The 16,243-nt window shown below is 36.3% G+C and overlaps 1 protein-coding gene across 5 annotated transcripts in view; it reads left to right on the forward strand.

Annotated features, from left to right (window-relative positions):
* Nucleotides 1-16,243, forward strand: part of TBC1D5 (TBC1 domain family member 5) — a 330,026-nt gene that overhangs the window by 25,307 nt on the left and 288,476 nt on the right. For 2 of the 5 annotated variants that reach the window (XM_072854017.1, XM_072854022.1), the window contains exon 2: nt 1,334-1,395. The exons of 1 other annotated variant lie outside the window; for it this stretch is intronic. The gene's annotated coding sequence lies outside the window, so the exon portion shown is untranslated. Of the gene's footprint in view, nt 1-1,333; nt 1,429-10,072; nt 10,092-16,243 lie in introns of those variants that run through there. 2 more of the 5 variants (XM_072854018.1, XM_072854021.1) reach the window with 2 other exon arrangements.

Here is a 16,243-nt window from a genome sequence, read left to right on the forward strand (position 1 = left end):
ACCCCAGTCTTGTTTGTCCCACTTCAGAAACATATATTGTGAGAAAAAAGTGCTTCAGATTCCTTAAAATATAGAAGTTTGTTGCACTCTTGTGTTTTGGGGCTTGCAGTGTTATTAGCTCAAAGGGGAGGTATGCTTTTTCATGATGACTATATTTAGCCAGGAGGAATAGTCCTTTTTAAAGCAAATTGAAATGAGTGTATGAGAGCGTGAAATTATCAGCAGCGCTGGTGCACATTTACATTACTTCTACATACTCTTTTGAATGACCACACAACAGAACAAGTACTTCATTTCCACTGTGTTGATTTTTCTTGACAAAACATGGCAGTCTATCCAAAGGACGGTGTTTAGCCAACATAAATATAAAATTTATGATTAAGCAAAGTGTTTCCTTATTATAGTCCCTAAAGAGAATTTGAGACTTGTTAAATATAATGTGCCCAGGTAGTTTTAAGAGTAAATTATCCTTTATGCTTTTAAATGCTGAAATACAGCAACGCCATCAACCATTTGAGATCTTACCAGCAGAAGCAACACTGCATACTGATGTCCTTTGAACCAAGTAGCAAAAAAACATGCGTATATACAATATATAACCTCAGGTTTGATGTATTCGTTTGATTTTACAGTCCTGTACAGAGGTCAAGAATCCATGTCAGTGGCATGGTTTATAAAACTGTGTCTCACTCTTTCCCGTAATGTGTGTTACGGAAGAAAGCAAATAAACCTTTTTGACATGGATAAAAATTGATAACATGATTACACTTCTGGCACATTTCTTTAACTGCTGTATTTACAGAATACCACTTTGAAGAAAACTATGGTGACTGTCAATACTATTCAGTAAAATAAATGGAGAATGAAAACTGATTCAGGAGATGAGTGGATTTTGACCTTTGTGGTGCCAGTGTTGGCTTTGGAGTGCAGTGTTCTAATTAAATTGTGAATGTACTTAGATAGTGGAATTAAATGATCTCACTGTATTCTTTCAAGGACTATGAACTTCCAAAATCAAGGATAACATTAGATGTCAGCCAAGTATTTTGTCCTTCTCGTGGTTTGTCTTTACATCTGAATTAGTGCCAGCTTGCACAGATTGTGTGTCAGCTTAAATACAAGAAACAGGCCTCAGTCTGCTTGAACTCGTTCCACCAAAGACTTCTAAAAACTTTCGGTAGTCTGCAAACTGTAATGGTTGTTTCACATTAAGTTGCTTTGTAGAATTATAAAACAGCTTTTCTTGTGCTTTCAAATAAAATGTTGTCATCCACTAATGAATGAGATACCATCTGTAATAATTAAGGTTATTCTACTTGTTTTCCCCCTGCAGCAAAACTTCTGAAGGTTTGCAGGAGACAGTAAGAGAACCACCAAGGCGGCTATTGCAGTATTGTAAGTACTGCACCCAGGAAAAAAAAGAAATAGGTGAATTAAGAGTGTTGTAGAGAGATTTTCATTTTTTGGGGGGAAAAATGATCTACATAAAGGGATTACGTGTAAAATACAGAGCAGGATGTATTGTAGCAATCATGTTAATAATTTACAAGGGAAAAACTGCACTCTTGTAAAATCTAAAATTGTATCCTTGTGCAGTATAATCAGGAATTTACCAATAGCAGTGAAAAATATTTCTCTATCCACCAAAGATTGATCTATTTTATATACATTTGTTTATTTAAAACTATCAGAATTTAGAAAATCATTGTAGTTTTGTAGTTTTGTCATTTGTTTTAGTGACTTATTGTTTAGGTTATTTTGCAGAATTATTTATTTGCTGATTTATTTATGTATTTCATTATTTATTTATTTGATTATTTAGTAAATTATTTATCTGATGAATTATTAATACATCTTCATGACATGCTTTAAATTATTTATAACTTAATTTTGAGTTTATTGCTTTTCGACGCTGCATTGTTACTGACTAGTTTTGATTTTTTTTTTTCCTTGGTTCTTGAAAATTAAAGTACTAGCTCTAAGGCAAAAGTATATTCTTTGCAGAATCCATAGATGGTTTTCAATGAAGTAATTTACCATGTGATACTAATTTTGTTTAGCTTTATATTGCTTAATATCACTTTTCTACTTATTTAGCTTTTGCTTCTATTATTTCATAGATGTGTCAAGATCAAATGAGTGACCTTTAAGGAGCAAAGATAAATGTTTACTTTAAAATGTGTAGAAACAGAGTAGTTCTATTTTCCCCTCAATAACTACTCTTTAATTATTCTTAAAGTTAACATGAGATATTTTTGTCCCAATAAAATGGATGTTTTTTAAATTAGACTCTCAATACTTATTAGAAATTAAAATACTTTAATTTCTAATAAGAAAATAATATATGCACATTAATAACTCATATGGAGAGTTCCTTTTTAGTGGCAAGGTTTTAAATACATGGGGAGGAATGGTGGTATCTTTAGACACATGCAGAAGAAGATACAGGTCAAGGGGGGAAGGTGGATAATAGGGTTTTTTTCCCCACAGTGTTTTTTGCATGCATAGGAATTTATAAGGTCTGAAAACTTAACGTGTCTGTGTTGTTGTAAGTAAACTACTCTCAGGTTCTGTGTTCACAAAGAATCACTCCTAGTGCACAACATGTTGTTGTGAAGCCTGTTTTTGTGTTGCTTTCTTTTGCCAATTAAAAAGGTCTGAAATCTCATCTTTTACTCCAGAGAGGCTTGAGTGAATGTGTGAAAGCAGCGTAAGGGTCCAATTTTAGGCTTCATGCATGAGTACCAGCTCTACGGCATTTAAAACTGTTGCCTGGGATCAGAATTTGACTCGGAGTCAATTCTGATGGGTTTTTCAGGACCGATGAGCCTCTTACCTGAAGTTGCCTGTTTGACCTCAGTTCCCAATGAGCGACTCGCTGGGCAGTCTGAAGCCACCTTGCAGGAGAGCGCTGTGACTGACAGCCCTGTTTCAGAGCTGTAATGAATAGGGCAAAGCAGTAGTTCCTCTGCAAAAGTGCCGTGTGCATAACGTGGCCTTTATTCTATGTTTAGTGCTTGAAATGAATTACTATATACTTTAAAGTTTTAACACAGCATGGAGAGGCTGCATTGTACATTTCAAGTTTCAATGCTGTTGAAATACAGTAGAAATGGCCTCTGTAGACAGGTTTCACTATAGAACTTAAATTATGCATGTGTATATCCAAATTCCTTATTTTGAAATATTGAATGTATGAATATTTAATTTGTATCTTGCTTTAGTATCTTCATATGCTTGCCTTAAAGGAAGCTGTTTCCTTTGATTTATATACATGGATAAAAATGTGTGTACAGTATGTATCAATGGTTTTGCTCTCTACGGTGTTAGATGAACAGCTTTAGATAATGATAGCTACTCATTTTTATTCTGCATCTTGCTACCATTGTATAAAACCTAAATTTGTCGTATTTGTTTTATTAATCTTACTTGAATTTCAAATTCATTTGCTTTCCAGAAATATTTTCTTAATTACATACGTTAAGAAAAGTCAAGTATGTTGCAGATCTTAATGAAGCAGTATTTTTGGTCTGTGCACAATAACAAAGCTCTGAATACTGTTATTTGGGGCAGAGTTCCAACCTGAAATTTACATTTTTCCTTATTTGAATGTTTTCACTGAAGCTGAGAACTCCAAGGGAGTTCCTCAACATATACTAGTTTATGCGACATGCTCTATGAAATTTAGTACATTCGCTCTTATTTCCTTGTGTAAATGAGGTCTTATTGTTGAATAAGACCTATTATAAGCAGTTACAAAGGTAAGTGCTGTCAATGCATTCTGCCACCAGTTTCTCGGAGTATGAAACACTTCCTGAAAGGCGTGCTACTACTGTTATAGGGTAATATAACGTGGCTTATGTGTTGGCACTGAAAGTAGCTACTTCATAATGATGACAAGTGAAAGTACAGCCAAAGGTCACATTAAACAAGAGATTTCTTTCACACCTCATCCATTTTCTGAATGTGGTATGAAAATAGCTTTGTTCTCTACACTTCAGTATTTTTAAAAAGAAGATATCTTGAAATAATTTTTTATGCCTTGTATATTACTTTGTGCACATTTTAAGAGATGGACTGTGGAATTCTAGCATGCTAACTTTGGTGCTACAAAAGTGTTTGAAATTAGCTTAAATTTTGTGTGCAGTTAGACAACATAAGTAGTATTTCATCTCACTGCATTTTTTTGCTTTGCAAATTTGCTTAAAGGCATAGCTTTAAGTTCTAGAAAAAGAACTATTAATGTGCAAAGTGGTATTTATATTGATGTTGCACGACTAACTATGGTTTTATTCTTTTTTGTATCTTTTAAGAAGAAAGATACGGATTTTTTTTTTCTGAAAATTGCAGTCTGTTGTTCAGAAATAGAAAAAGAGTGAACCTATCCGTGTTGACAGACTGTTTCTTAGCTCTGTTTCAAAGAGATCCTGCCAGTAATGTGAAAGGATAGTTTACGCTGTGTGCTCAATCAGTTCCCCATCTTACACTGAAATGGCCAACCAGGATGCTGGTGTCAAATAAGGTGTCATTTTAAAAACGCGAATAGTCACATATTAGATAATGAAAATGAATCTGACTTGTTTCACAGAGGGTGCTGAACAGTTAGGAGATGCTGGTTGGGAAGCCTAAATCTGGTGTATTATTGATAGGTGTATTTCTGTTCTAATCTAACTCCATAGAAATCGCAGAAGCCATATTAAGCTCTTCTTCAATTTATTCCATACAGATAAAAGAATTTACATCTCATGAGTCATATATTTCCTGTTGTATCTTTAATACAGCCATTTTTAGTATTTTTCTTGCCTTTCTCCTCTATTGGTATGCTTAGAGAGTCTGTGTGTAGGAGCTTGTTATTTCACCCGTGAGGCAAGGAGGGGTTCAAATCAATAGCAGTGTGTTGTTGACACTAAATGATATTTCTTCTTGCTACAATAAGACTTGATTTTGTCATCCTAATGACGCCAGCTTGCTTCACAGAATAGGGATCAGCAGTGTCTCAAATCAAACTTTACAAATATTAAAAAAGGTCCTTTGAAGGAAATACTAGAGAAATACTCCAGTATTTGTAACCAAACACATACATTGGTTTTGCAAAACGAATATTCAAGTTCTGTTACACTTTGTAGGGAAGCTGCTTTGCAACACATTTTGGAAGTCTGTGTTAAAGGATGTAGGATTGATCAGAGCTGACAGCGATGAAAGCATGATGTTTTAAAAAGAAATGATACAAACATTATTTAAAATATAAGGTCACGTAAAATATGGATAATAGTAAGACCTCAGCTAAAAAACCCAACAAAAAAACCCCTGTCAAGCTATTAGAAATTCTGTATGTTTCATAGAAAAATCTTTGCAGCACTGCCTAGAAAGAGGACATCTGCAAGAGGAAGAAGGTACAGCCAGCAAGATGTTGCCACACTAGGTCCAGGATTGCACTCTATAACGTGGTCAAAAAGGAGTAAGCAGTTGTTCTCGACTTGAACTAAGGATCCCATAGGGAGACAGGAGCTGTAGAAAGATGTGAATTTGAGAGGAAATAGTGTAACCATGGGAAGCAATACTATGATGATAGGAACTTATGGGCATAATGATAGTAGCAACAGTGGGTTATTGAGAAGCACAGGGTCTTTTGTGTCTGAAAGCAATAGCAGAATTGAATCATCCTATTATATTATTAAAATATCCTCCTCCTTACAACAACATATTTGTACATTTATATACGTATCTTTCACTATATGAAAGATGTTACTTTTTTTATCTGAAAGAACATTAGAAGATATTACAGCTGCATGGTTAAACATTCACATAGTAAGTTGTGAATTTTAACTTGAATATTGAACCCCGACAGCCTGTTCTATGAAAACCTTTTAACGTAAGCAGCTTTATTACTAGCTACACACACGTAGCTTTTCTGTTCTATTTGCACTGTTTTCATTGTTTTATATTTTTTATGCAAAACATGGGTTCTCAGATGTTCATAGTGTAAACTGCAATGTAATATTTTTTGATTTTACAATATCTCCCCTTCTCATTTATTCTATATGATTTTCAAGGAGTCACCTGACATAAACTGACCACATATCATGATGACCTTTCCTTGAGAGGAAATGCCTCCTATTTTGCAGGCAGTGAAAAAAATCCTCATAGGCATTACAGTAACTAGTTATATTTCAGTAATGGTAGTGAATATTATATAAACTTTAAGCAATATTTTGTGGTTTTTTTGAATGTGTGTTAACTGCAGGAAATGAGTAGCAGCTAAAAGAAGATGACCAGCAACTTCAGAAATGTAGCTCATTGAGTTTATCTACCTCAAATTCAGAAAGTTTTTGATGAGTCTCCTTCTCATTGAATTATGTTTTAATGAGTTAGGTCAAGTCTACATCAGGAGCACTTTGCTGGTCTATTTATACTAGCAATACACATCTGCCTCAGATGCAACTTACTAGCAAAGTGGTAGTCAGAATAGCTTAGTCTTGTTCATGAATACTTCTTTATTCTGTCTCCAATGCTGAGAGAAGCTAAAAATCAATTTTGCTAGTGTAACTTCCTCTTAGTTGCATGAAGTTAGCACACTCATGGAATACCACCAGCGTACTCTATCCTGCCACGTGTAGGTATAATATCTTACCGTATACGTTAAGATGCCTACCAGAAAGAGCCTCTAACATCTTGTCAGCAATACAGTGAAGATGGAAGAAGTTCAGTGAAGAAGGCTGTGCCTAGTGTGGTGACTTGTCTCTACTGAAACAAGTTTTTTCCTTTCGGCTGAAATTCTGATCTTGTAAACATTTGAGTGTAACTTCCGACAAGCTGATAGTGGCACTGAAGTTGATGAATATATTCTCTTACAGCATTATATTTAGTATACACTAATTTTAGACTATTTTCTTTATCCCAGGCTCTTGCATTTGACATATGGTTATAGCTGGATTTAATGTTCCTTACTCTGTTGTGAGGATCAACAAACATTAAAAACATCCCTTATAGTGGCTGTGAAAACAGCAAAAATATCAAATGCGAAGAGCTTTATTATTCTCCCTTTTTTGGTTGTTGTTTGTATTGTGTCTCATGTGTGTGTTTGTAACTGCCATGTTTCAATTGACCAGAGTTTTCAAAGACCCTAGGCATCTGGGTTTGTCCCATTTTATCATATTTATGTCAATTCTAACGTTTGATAAAAAAGTTGGGAGGTTTTAGATTAATACTGCAAAACTTACCTTTTGTACAATAAGCTTTAACATGAAATTGATATGATTTTGTGGATTCAGGTAAACAAGAAGTAATTCCTTTGGAATTATAATATCTATTGATATAGGTATAGTTGGTGTGTACGAGTAATCTAGAAACTTGATGTATAAGCTTTTCTTTGAAATTTCTCCTACTTTGCAGCCAACAAATGAAATTGTTGCAATTATTTACTACATAAATTTACTTTTTTCTGTTTCTGTACAGAACTGTTTTTGTTTCTGTACTATGCAACTCCTTGCCATGGTATGTCTAAGCTATCTCTTCTTTAATTAGTTCAAAAGATAATTTTCTTAACATTTTCATTCACAATTTATAAAGAGTTCTATTTGCCTTGCTGTGCCTACTTGTTATTAATAAATACCTGCACTACCTGGGAGTGAATGTAAAAATAACTTGGGAGTGAGAAGTATATTTTGGTAACAACCTGAAAAAAGTATCTTTTGTTACTCTTTAATCACCTAAAATCTACAGTACTACTCTTAAGACTCTTTCTTAGAGAGAGACGTTATTGTATGCATGTGCATGCAGTACATTCTTAGAACAATTAGTAAAACTACGGGCACATCTGAAGGCATATTCTGCATTTTCAGTGAAACATATTTTGAATAAGTAGCTGATCTGTTGAGTAGAGTTGTCCATTGATTCTAAAGATACTTTTTTCTGTGCTCAGACAAATCAAGATGGTAATCATTTATAATTTCTTGCCTTCATGAAAAGGAGTGATGAATAATATGATTGGAAGGAGTGCATGAGTCATGAAATGGGGAGCTGGGCAATCATGGAAAAAATCACTTTAAAAACTCTCTTCTGCTTACCAGGATCCGTAATGTGAGTTCAGTTTTCTGTAACGTAGTCCAGAAATTACGATGGTAGAGGTTTTAATAAAAGCCTTGGATGGATGAGCAACAACTCTTTAAGTTGATTCGAACATTGGTTGGTGGGTTATAAAAAGGAGTTCTTTAACTCTCAGCTAAAAGTGATCGTGGATACGATGATCAGAGAACACTCTCTCTTCTGACCCCCATATGAATGTGAAAATAAAATGTCTTAAAATATACTACAGTTCATATGGAGTGAGTGTAGACCCTATGGTCCTGAAAGTATCTGCACTGCTATAAAGCAGCTTTTAAGAGCTGTTAAAATATTGATAACTTGGTAGAGCACTTCAGAAACTCTTATTTCTATTTCAGATGTAGATCTGTGTAGCCAGTCAACATTTGTACTATTTTTCTTGGGTATACAACTACACATAAAAGAATAAAACCAAGCAGTGTTACTAAATAAATGGCTTAATTTGTCATAGCACCACTCACAAAAATATCTATCTGTTTTTCAGCTTTTCTCCCATACTAAAATCATCAAGCATATATTAAAAAAATTGCTCAGTAAAATCAAGCACCAACTTTGTGTCCCAGGCAAGACTCACATAACCAGCTGTTGTTCTCCCTGCAGTGACCTGGGCTAGGCAGCTTAGCATCTGCCTCTGTTTTCTTTTCAGTGACCCAAGCCAGATTTCTTCAAAGCCTATTGCTGATATTTTCCCTGCAGTCACTCATGCTAATTTCTTTTACATGCTACAGCTGTTTTTGAAAGATCTCTTTCCTTTTTCTTTTTTGACTCACTCTTTCTGTAAATTTAAAGAAGTGATTTTTAAAGTTCCTGGGTATTGTTGAAGGATAGTACTGTTCTGGTTGTCTTGCTTTAAGGCATATGTCATCACTTTAGAAAAAGGGCAAATTAGATTTACTTTCCAAAGGAAAGCTCAATCTCGCCTCTGGTTCTTATGGACAAAGAATCCTGATCTTGAACTGAGTTAATTACATTCATTTAACTTGTGAGAATCAAGGTGAAGCTCTTGGTGTGGTGGCTTGGGACAGGGCAGAGTTCAGAAACATGCAGAAACAGAATGGGAGATACTTTGCTCTGTGAACTAACAGTATGAAAAAAATGATGTGGCAAAATAATCTAAATGAGAATAAAAGGCAATTACTGATATAAAGCTTAATCGATAGGATTAAGCTGACCTTGGGAAGGCGATATTGCTAAATAGTTAAACACAAAACAGTAAAGTATAAGTTTGCCATTTTGGGGGAGACACAGCTCAGCTTTCACAATCATTGCTGATGGAAATTATGGAAAATCTTTTAGAAAGACTAATCTTTTTTCCGTAAAAACAAAAGTTTATTTTTTTCTTTTTTTCTGTAAGATATTCAAATATTCAAGTGAGCCAAAGGTTCTTGGTTCTTCACACATTTTATAGTGACTATATTTTAGGAGAGATTGTGCACCTTGCTTTCAGTTTGCAGACTTAAAGAAAATGCCTTTGGCAACTCCAAAACAGTTTATGTGGGCCCGTGATTTAAAAAAAAAAATACTCTGGCTACTACAGAGTGACTAGAATTTGCTTAGCTGAAAATGCAAGTGATACGCATAATGTGAACATTTTACCCTTTCTTAGATCAACATGAAGTGCTTTTTCAGTCATCTTTTGTTCTGGGACAACTAGACTAATTACTGTTTGAATAAATACTGCTCTACAATATAAATTGAAGCATAGTAAGGATGATTGATTGGGAGAATCACTTCAGAAACTGAAGAAGGTAGCCTTGCTAAGCTCCCTTCCCTAGCCAAGTGTTCTCACCACTTTGCGTGTATGCACAAGCAGCAGCCTGCATCATTCTTTTGCTATGTTAGTTTTAATCTTTATTAATTTTCTGATTTGTCTATATTAGTGCTAGTTCAAGGAGTGAGAATAAGGCAGTTGAAGGGGACAGGAGGCAGTCGTGAAGCAATACTCTGAGCCAGTGCCTAGGTATGGTGTTAAAAGATACTGCTGCCAGGTATGTAAAACGCACAGGGTAACAATAGCTTACTGTCTCTGAAATTTATCTCACTGTATTTTGCAACAGCAGGAGTGCAAATTATGACATGTTTGGTTACTTCTAACTCTGATTTACTCATTTCTACTTTTGTTGATCTTCTTCAGAAAGTACAACATCATTTTAAAAACAGTTTTCTTTGACACCAGAAAAAATAATGCAGAAAAAAACCCTGTATTGTCTGAAGTAAATGAGCTGTTTGGCTCAATATGATAGGGCTTTTCTTAAGTAAATTCCCTGTGATGCATTTTTTTCTTCAGTGTTCCAAAGTTGTCTAAGGTAAAAATCGATGTGTCATTTATAAGGCTTAGTTGACGTCCTGTGTATAGAAATTCAAATTTTATCTTGTAATTTTTCTCATATGCACCTCCATTAGTTCATCTGTCTTGTAAGCCTTTGGTTCTCAACATTTACCAAAATTTTTCCCTACAAAGGATTTCTTTCTAGTTCTTTTACTCTTCTGGTACAAACATGAGTGAATGTGCAAATCTTCCGTGTTCAGAACTCATGCTTTAGTTAAATTTAAGATACGTATCAATGTGTGTGCATATATTTTGATTTTAAATAAATATTTTTGTGTGGTTATTTCATGAAGATCATGCTATCAAGTACAGTGTTTTGATCACATGATGCTTTCAGAGTCTTTAAAAAACCACAACAGAAAAACAATGCATGTGACAAAATATTTGAAGAAATAAGGTTAATAACAGTGATTTGGGAAGACCTACATTAACAAGCTATTTAAGGTCCTATTGCTGATTTCTATATAATTAACACTAGTGATTGTGCTGGTTTTGTCTGGGATAGAGTTCATTTTCTTCGTGTAAGCTAGTATGGGGCTATATTTTGGATTTGTGCTGGAAACAGTGTTGATAACACAGGGATGTTTTTGTTACTGCTGAGCAGTGCTTACACAGAGTCAAGGCCTTTTCTGCTTCTCACCCCACCCCACCAGCGAGTAGGCTGAGGGTGCACAAGAAGTTGGAAGGGGACACGGCTGGGACAGCTGACCCCAACTGACCAAAGGGATATCCCACACCGTATGACGTCATGCTCAGCATATAAAACTGGGGGAAGAAGAAGGAAGTGGGGGACATTCGGAGTGATGGTGTTTGTCTTCCCAAGTAACCGTTATGCGTGATGGAGTCCTGCTTTCCTGGAGATGGCTGAACACCTGCCTGCCCATGGGAAGTAGTGACTGAATTCCTTGTTTTGCTTTGCTTGCGTGCATGGCTTTTGCTTTACCTCTTAAACTGTCTTTATCTCGACCCATGAGTTTTCTCATTTTTACTCTTCTGATTCTCTCCCCCATCCCACCAGGGGGGAGTGAGCGAGCGGCTGTGTGGTGCTCAGTTGCTGGCTGGGATTAAAGCATGACAGTGATGTATAAATATCTGTTGAATACAAATAACTTGAGCAAAAACATTTATGGTTTCCCATAAGTCAAATTACAGAATCACAGAACAGTTGAGGTCAGAAGGCACCTTTGGAGATCATCTAGTCCAACCCCTCAGCTCAAAGCAGGGTCAGCTAGAGCAGGTTCCTCGGGACATTATCTGGTTGGGTTTTGAATATCTGCGAAGGTAGAGACTCCACAACTGCTCTGGACAACCTGTTCCAGTCTTTGATTATCCTCATGGTAAAGTAAGTTTTTCTTATTTTTAAATGTGGTTTCTTGTACTTGTTTCCATTAACTTTTGTCTATTCACTGGATACCACTGAGAAGAGTCAGGCTCCATCTTCTTTACTCCCTCCCATCAGAAATTTCTAGAAAAAGATAAAATCCCCTGAGCCTTCTCTTCTCAAGGCTAAACAATCCCAGCTCTCTCAGCATCTGCTCATATTTCATACGCTTCAAACCCTTAATCATCTTTCAGGCCCTCGGCTTGATGCACTCTAATAAGTCCATGTCTCTCTTGTACTGAGGAGCCCAGAACTGCATACAGTACCCCAGAAGCGAATCACCAGTGCTGTCTAAAGGGGAATAATCACCTCCCTCGACTTCTTGGTGATACTCTTCCTAATGGTCTTGGCCTTTTTTGCTGTGAGGACACATTGCTGGCTCATGTTCAACTTGGTGTCCACTAGGATGCCCGGGTCCTTTTCTGCAAAGCTTGATGCTTGGCCCCCAGCCTGTAGTGTGGTACATGGGGTAATTCTTTCTAGTGATTGATGTGAGGCTGACCAGCCCGTGTTCTGGCGATCCTCCTTCTTGCTCTCCTTCAAGATGGGAGTGACATTTGGTTTGGTCAAGTCCTTAGGACCCTGCCATGATCTCCATGCCCTTCTGAGCAGATCCCTGAACAGGTCAGAGTCTGAAGTCCAGGCTTATGATCCCGCTTTTTGCTTTTTCGCTCTCTTCTCAGGATGTTGAATTCCACCATTTCATGGTCACTGCAGCTAAGGTTGCCTCCAGCTTTTATATCCCTGACCAATTCTTCCCTGTTTGTAAGTATGAGGTCCAGCAGAAAGCCTCCCCCTTAACAGCTCCTTGATAATTTGTGTCATTAAGCTGTTGTCAATTACTCCAGAAAACCTCTGGATTGCTTGTTCCATGTTGTGTTATTCCTCAAGCAGGTACTGGCAAGGTTAAAATCCACTATGAGGGCCAGGGCCTGCAAATGTGAGAGGAGTCATAGGGAGTGTTACCCAATAGGTTGTTCCACTCATAGATTAAGTTGTTAAAGATAAGAAAAAATAGTTCTTTTCAAAAGGGAAGAGGGATAGAATATATGGAATAGGTTAGAAAAAAAACTACTTTCTTGTCTGATATTAGGAATTGGTCATTGGCCTGATTAGGTAGAAGGAATTTGGGGTAGAGATCTCATTTTTACCCAGATACTGTATGTGAAGCAAGAGATTAGTGAATATTTTGCTAAAAAGCTTAGAAAATGGCAACTAAATATTTTTCATTTCCTCATGCATTATTAACAATGCTTCTGTGAAAACATGATCATTCTCACTATTTCTTTTTGACAACCAATTCCACAAAAATTTCTACTAACAGATGATTAAATATAGGGAAGGAAGACTGGAGGAGGAAGGGGTTGCATGGAAGAATTGCCAAAAGTTCTGTGATGTAAGGTTTCATTTTTTTTCACTGATTATTTTCTGATACTCAGTCTTTTTCAGGCTTTTACCTTAAATTATATTTTTTAAATATATTGTTATTAGAACAACAACTGAAGTTTAGTGATTTATCTTTTGGGGGAGTGGAATTTTTGGAGTAGGACAGTTAGAGCGTGCTAGAAACCTCATGTTTGGTATTTGAGCTTCGGAAGTTGCAATGTTCTAGCTTTCTTACATTGTTCTCAAGTAGATAGTGTGCCCATAATCTTAATAATTTAAGGACAGCAAAGACACAGCTGAAGTGCATTCCATTCATTCAGTATGAGGCGTTAGTTGTTCCATATGGTTGTGTCTACCAACCTGTTAGCTAAAACGTGATTAGAAGTTGAGTTGTTTTCTCTCATGCTGCCTTTGTTATGCTGATTACCAGAGTATGTTACTCCATAAGTCTGGGCATTTCTTTACATATTTTTCACTGAACACTTATTATACCTTTTACTTGTTGTATGAAATAGCAAAATGAAGTGGTTTGCACACTTTTTTGTGCAGAATACTGAAAAGATCATAGCATATGCTGGTGTTGGTATATATTCAAAATGGTTGTTTTATTTCAGGGAGGGACTATACATCCCCCAAGATGGGGGCAACATGAACGAGGCCTGCTTCTACTACTAAATAATAAACCTCCTTTACTCCCTTATGCAATGTCACTTCCTATCTTATCTCAATGTATTTCATCCATTTCAGTCTTTCAGTCCTTAAGTGTAGAAAGAAAAGAAGACTTCACAGGAGGATAGACCTGAGTGTCTGCAGATAAGAACTGTGATAATGAATTTTTTTTTTTCTTCAAAATCAGACTTTTACACATTGCTGGCTTGACTGGGCTGACTAGCTGAGTGACTTGCATGTTAAAACTAAAAATAAAATCAAACAATCAAAAGCCTCCTTCTAAGTTGATGTGGTTGATTTTTATTTATGAAACATCTGGGAGTGAGCTGCTTGTGGTGGTTTTTTTTTTTGGTCCCGTTCCCCCCCCCCCCCCCGAGTCTTCAGGTGGTTTGAAGCCTTTATGACAATTCAGATGACTTGGAGGTCAATTCATCGTCTAGTGACTGTCCAGGCTTTGGTTTGTAACCCTGAATTAGATCAAGAAGTTATCTGATTCTTAATAGCTTGCATGGATTTTTATGGACATTGTTTTATAGTGGGTATTTTTGCTTAAAATTATTTACAAGCACTGGTTTGGGAAGAAAAAGAACTCTTATGAGCATTTGCCTAAATAAAAGTTTCTCTCATTTGTTGTAGTCTATTGAAAATTTCTTGCTTAAGGTTCTTACTCATAAATGTACCTAGCAGGATTCATAACTTCGGCTTACCTTGCATACCTTGTAGTTAGCTGTGGTTGCCGTTTTTTGGTGGTGGTGGACAGAAAAAGGTCTTTGGTAGCTCAGGTTAAAATGCAGCTCTAGAGAGTCTTGGAGGTTGAACCCATGCTTTCTGCCAAAACGATAATGATGGGTGCGTTCTTGATTTGTCTACCTTGGAGAGTGTTGCTGTGAGAATCGGGAGATGACAAGTTGGGTTCCTAATTCACTGCCATGTGCACTCTTGGCCCTCCTCTGCCTCACTTCCTTTTGGTAAAGTGGAGATGACAGATTTACTGTATGGTAAATGCAGATAAATCTGAGTGTTCCTTTCTTCCTCTTAATCTCAAGGTTTTGTCAGAATGTACAAATAGCTGTGATGAAAAAATGTGAGGAAAAGAAACTAGATTGGTGGAGGTGAAAAATCACACCAACAGTGACTGAGAGTGAGAAAATCTGTGAACCTATGCCTTAGGTGAGGATGTTTTGTCAAACCTGACATTTGCCAACATGATTCTTCTTTTGGGATAAATACAATTGTAAACTTACCCAGTAGTTCCTTAGGGACGTTTCTCATAAGCAGACATTATTGACTATAGATAGACCCAGAACTTATAGGAGCATGAAGAAATGCAGTTAGTTTCTTATACACCAAGAACTGTGGATGAGAATTTCTCATACACTTTCTTTGTATTCTTATAGAGGCAGTGAAGATTTCAGTGAAACTTTCTAATTGGGTAAAATAAGGCTGATTTACTCTTCTCCTTGGGCTTGATACTTACCCCCATTTTTTAATCTCAATCACTTTTTTTATTTAACCTTTGAAGAAAGTCTAAGTGAGTCTACATGCTTAAAACAGTACTAAATCATTTATATGTGAGAGACGTCATTTGGGAAGTTTCTGATTATATCAATACCTGTAATTGCATTTTAATCAGAAAAAGATCAAGTATTGAATCCTGTTTTCTTACCAGAATTGTTTCAGCCTTTGTCTTAGCCCGTTATTTTCTGTGACCAGTTATGACTTTGGAACACTTTTGCGTAAGAGTATGAGCAAACTCAGTAAGTGAAGTCTGGACACACAGTTTTTTATGGTGGGGTGGTTTTTTTTGAACCTATAAGGAAGCCTGTACAGCAATAGAACTTCATTGTATACTTGTATTCAAGACTCTTATTAAGGGAATTAGTGTCCAAATCCATTTTTCTCCAAGTCAAAAAGTCCATGCAGTTGTTCAAGAAAGATGCCATAATTAGTTGGCATCAAAAGTTAAATGACAAAACAGCTTCCTGGATCTCTCTATCTATAGGGCCCATGTCTGGGTTGTACGAGCAACAGGCAACGTATTTTGTAATTTTTTTTTAATTTGACCACAGTAAGTACTTTCTTATGAATCTAAATAACTGACTCCAAGGCCAAATGACTTTTGGCTCAGTGATCTGATGATGGGATCAAGTGTATTTTTATCTTTAGTAGGCTTCCCAAAGTATGTTCCCTCTGTCTACTAAGACCTAAGTTCTTTGAAGGCTTTTTTGGCCCAGCTGCTGGGGAAAGCATAGATGTCAATACCTTGCCTGTGATTTAGTTTCTCCAAGTTTTGTTTTATTTACAATATTGTCATAATGATACAAATATTCAGCCCTTATAACAGTGGTGTTCTCTGGAAGATTTTGGGAGATTGA

Source organism: Ciconia boyciana, chromosome 2, assembly GCF_034638445.1.
Source record: "Ciconia boyciana chromosome 2, ASM3463844v1, whole genome shotgun sequence".
Lineage (NCBI taxonomy): Eukaryota > Metazoa > Chordata > Aves > Ciconiiformes > Ciconiidae > Ciconia > Ciconia boyciana.